This window comes from Lycium barbarum, chromosome 4 (assembly GCF_019175385.1).
Source record: "Lycium barbarum isolate Lr01 chromosome 4, ASM1917538v2, whole genome shotgun sequence".
In the NCBI taxonomy this organism is placed as follows: Eukaryota; Viridiplantae; Streptophyta; class Magnoliopsida; order Solanales; family Solanaceae; genus Lycium; species Lycium barbarum.
This window is the reverse complement of record NC_083340.1, coordinates 111,451,415-111,456,367: the sequence shown is the minus strand read 5'-3', so window position 1 is coordinate 111,456,367 and position 4,953 is coordinate 111,451,415. Positions and strand designations below refer to the sequence as shown.

General features: G+C 34.1%; 1 long non-coding RNA gene across 1 annotated transcript; it reads left to right on the top strand.

Moving 5' to 3' along the window:
- Positions 1-3,194: 3,194 nt before the first annotated feature.
- Positions 3,195-4,190, top strand: LOC132638517 (uncharacterized). Its single transcript, XR_009581780.1, has 2 exons — positions 3,195-3,331; positions 3,837-4,190. It is a non-coding gene; the product is annotated as an uncharacterized LOC132638517 (long non-coding RNA).
- Positions 4,191-4,953: the final 763 nt, after the last annotated feature.

Sequence of the window (4,953 nt, the reverse complement as noted above, 5' to 3'; positions counted from 1 at the left end):
TAAAATATTATTATCAATCCTTAGCCATCATTGTTGATCATCTCTTATAGAGAAAAAATGTGTATAAACTTGTATGTGTACTTTGAGCATCATACAAACTAGGTTTAATGTGGGCTTGTCCCCTCACGAACATTAACCTTAATTAAAGAAAGAAATAAAGTTTCAATTCATGAAAAGTTCAAACTTTTTATTCAATAAAGAGCTTTTTAAAAGAGACATTCATCCAAAACCAGCTTTCAAAAGAGAGACATACCTTAATTACGTTATACGCAGTTCAACAAATTACTTTCCTAGAGGAGAATCACCCAACCCCTAGCTTGAACTCCTATGAAATAGATTATCTTGCTACTCCCTTGAAATAGGAGGTTTTGAGAAGTAAATTTTGTACTTAGGGTTTTTGAACAATTGAAAAGTGATAAAATTAACTGAACCCTTGTTTCTAAAGTTCCTGATGGACGCGGGAGAAGTACGTCCAAGAAGGACGGGTCGTAATTCTAAGTACGGGCCGTTCTTTCAGGCTGCACTTCCCTAGAAATTTTTAGAGAGCTAATGTGAAGAGGCGGGAAAAGGACGGGCAGAAAGGACGTCCCGTCCTTTGAAGTCTGGGCCATACTTCTAGGCCGTACCATCCTAAAAATTCCATAGAGTTTAGATTTGAAAAGACCAAAGAACGTCCGCAAAGTACGGGCCGTACTTTGAAGTACGAGCCGCACTTTTGTCGTAAAATCTCCCAGTTACTGTTGAAATGGGATTTGCATCCCAACACTCCCCGTTTTGGTTTCTGGGTCCCGAATTGTGAACACAACCTAACTTATAAGGTTCAAAACAACTCGTAAAACACTTTCATATTCCATACGGATTTACGGGATATTACAGTGTCTAACCTTAGTTCTACGATACGGGGTGTAACATAATAGATGGAGGAATATCAAGGAACCAAAATTTGTATTTCACGTTGCTTTTGTCATTGTTGTTTTTAGCTTATTTTTTTGTTGTTTTTGTTAGCTGCTTTCCTTTTTTTTGCTTTCCAACTCTCCTATTTGGAGTAGTTCTTTTGTACAAATCTTTTTCCTTTAATAAATTCCCATCACTATGTGATGGTTTGTTAAAAAAAAAAAGAGAATAACCCGTAATGAGTAACATGAAGGAATCACCAAACTAACGGAACGACCCTTATCCTACGTTGTCATACATAATTTCAAGTGTTAACCTTCTCAGTAATCTGTGCTACTCCCAAAGCATGAACATGAATATAGATGGTATCTGCGTCCATCGTTTTCATAACATAACTTATATAATAGGTTTATCATAACATAGCTCATTAACACGTATTCATACTATAGTTTTCATGGGACATGTAATCATGGAGAATCCATGGAATGAAGAAATAGTAGTTCATAGACATTTCGTGTTCGTTCTTCAAACTCATGGAAATAAAACTATTAGCATTCATGGATTACGTAGTGAGTTCATGATGTTTGAAATGATATACATGAATGAAATACGAGGTTTCATTATTTAAAGTATAAGAACATTTAAGCTTTTTCACGAAACCAGGGAATATTACTCATAAGGATGAGAAATTTATGGAAAACATGAACGAACGTGGCGTGGGGAAGAAAAATGGTGTTCCCGCATGTATAGAGTATCCATACATACCTTAATCGCTCCAAAACACCAAAAGAAGAATCCTACTTTGGAGAAGAATCCCAAAAATCTAAACTTGAATCCTTCAGACGGTTTTCTTGAAAATCTTAGGATTGTAGAGTAGAATCTTGTTAATAAGCCGTATATAGGTGTTAATCCTTGTTAATATGATGTAATAATACTTGGGGTTTGAGGAATAACTCACCATAGGAGTTTTAGGGAAGCTCTAAGGTCTTTTCTCCTCAAAAAGTCGGCTAAAAATGAAGTGGAATGATTTTTTTCGAGAATTGCACGATCTATACTTTTATAGCAGTGCACGATTTGTGAAACGCAAGTATGACCTACGAGATGCAGGTGTGACATGCGAGAGGCAGGTGTGACCTGCAAGACGTATACCAAACGCCAACAAGACACGATTTTTGGTGTTCAACCTACGAAACACAAGTTGAGCTGCAACCTAAATTGCAGGTTTGTAAAACAGTTGTTGACAGCTAATTTTTGACCTCCCGTAATTTATTTCAATCACTCAGAATCTCCTGATAATAAATAAATGAGTTGACCATTTTTAAAAGCCTTTAGTGATTTTTATAAATTGTCCACATCAATATTTTTTTCCCTTAGATTAACAAAAAAGGATTTTCATGCATCATAAATTTTATTTAGAGATTAATGAGCATTTTCATGATATTTTGTTAAATTTAATTATTTTGAAATTATTTTGCAAATACTACTTTCAATTTTATTTTATCTTTGAAAATCTGAATAATTTAAATAATTTAAGTAATTAAATATTTAACCTTTTTAACGCCTGATTTTCATAAAATAGGCATAATTGCCCTTAAATATTTTAATTAGTCTAATTGATTAATTAATTAATTATGTGATTGCCAAATTGAGCCTTTTATATAGATATATTTCTTTTCTTTGTTTTTGCCTTGCCATAATTAATTTAGTCAGTCCATGATTTAAAGAAATTAGAGTTGTTTTTGCAAAATCAGCCTGTGACCATGTGCTAATAGGTTTAATTTAATTTCCAAAATTGATTAAAAAGGGCATAATTAAAATAATTATGCTAGGCTAATTAATTAAGGCCATTTTAAGCCCATTGACAATTTAATCGACTTTTTAAAATTATTTTAAAATAAATACGGCCTAATTTTGCCCGTAATTAAAACTTCCTCCACTTTTAATTTCTAATTATTTGTTTTGGGCATTAGATATACCCAATGTATACACCAAGCGTATACATACATATATATATATATATATATATATATATATATATATATATATATATATATATATATATATATATTTACATGAAAAAATTAAGTCCCTTTTAATTTAAATTCGGATTTGGACCAAGTCAAGCCCAAGCCAGGCTGTGACCCAGCCCAATCCTTTTAATTAATCAGGCATATACCCCCCCCCCCCCCCCCCCCGCAAACCCTCATTTTCACTTTTCTTATCCCCCTCCCCCCACCCGCTTCTCTCTCTCTCTCTCTCTCTTTCCTCCTTTCCCTTCTCGTGTAAAACCCTAGGTAGCCGCAATATATTTCTCGCCTCTTTCATGCCAAAAATGGCACTTTTACAGGCGTGTGCTGACATGCACAACATCTGTATGCCCTTTGTGATGAAATATCGCATATACACTTGGTTCCACGACTGCTTTTGTCCAAATGTGGTAATGAATCTTTACTTTACTTGGTTTTTTCAAATTTTTAGTCAAAATCACCATTATCTTTTACTTTGCAGTTTATTTTTGCTTGTATTTTGTTACTGGTCTACGTTTGTTGGGTCAAATCGACCCAAAAGAGGGTCAGATCTGACCGTATGTTGGCTTACCTTAGATTTGGGTCGTCGATTTGTTGGCTATTTGGTTTGGATTGTGAGAAAGGGGGTTTTGTCCCACATCGACTGTTTTTTGGTTTCGTTTGAACTTTGGTGTTCTATAAATAGAACCCCAATCCTCATACAAGAACAAGTTGTCTTTGAAAGTAGGATGTCTGAAAATATATATAGAGAAATTTGAGAAAAAAAAAAAAGGAAATTGAAAAACTTAGATTTTTCAGAAAAAACTTCTTAGTAAAAAGAATTTAGAAAACCTACACTAAATAGTTGTTTTTCTTAGTTAAAATATTTGGTCCTCACTTCATTTTTTTTTCTGTGTGTGTGGCTGAGTTGCTAAGATTTGGAAGCACAGAGGATCCCAAATCCATTCTTTTCTTGGCTGCGCACTTCAAAGGTGAACCTTAATTTAATTCTTTTCATTTTGTATTAAGTATTTAGTATGTTGCCTAGTTTTGAATATGTTTGTAGGTTAGTTATGTTTATATGCCTGATGATGCTAAGTATGCCTTATTTGGGTTCTATACTTAATATGTGCTTTATTTAATAACAAACATAATAGGAATTGAGGAAAGTGTTATTGTGAAGTTCATTTAATAAGTAGGTTATTGAATTACTTATTGGTCTTGTTTGTTCATGTGGTCTTGAGGTTCTGTGTTCACTATAAAGATGTGTGTGTGAAGTGTTTTTTTTTTTTTTTAAATCCCCTTCCCTTTCCCTTGTCTTTTCTTGAATGTTTTTGCTAGTTTACTGATCATGATCCTAAGTAGAGTCAATATAAGAAGTTCAACTTAATTTAAAAAAGAGAGGAAGATGAGACAGTCTATGTGTTAGTACAGATGAAATGTGGGTGATTTGCTTGTAGTGTGTGCTTGTGATTATAGCTAAGTCCCCTATTTTGCTAATCAGTTATGAATGGCCCCTATTGTGAAGTGAGGTCTTTTGTCAAAATCTTAACTGGGATGTTTGAACTTGGCAAATTGTTTTGGACACAATCCCTGATATGTTTCTCTTTCTTTTTAAAAATAATTAAATAAAGGAACACTTAGATAAAAATGTGAAGCTGTTTGCTGAATCTCTGAACACAATAGGATGCCTTATTGCTTCTTACCTTTCGTCTTAAATGATCTTGCTCACCTAGAATAGAGTAAAATCAAACAAGTCAATAGTCTATTTTGTTTGTTACTCAACACTAAAACAAAAGGAGTATAAGGTTCATACCTTAAGCTTAGAATTTGATAGGTTGTTCATGGTTGTATGTCACGACCCGTCTAGAGAGCCGCGATGAGCACCCGGTGCTAGCCCACCTGGGCACCCTTGGCTTACACATATACTTACATCTAGGTGAGCCATACGATTAAACATACATTTCTTTTCATCAATCATGCTAGTCCCATTGGACGACAACATCTTTAAATCATCATTGACATCTACGCCACATCAAATGTGCATAAGCCG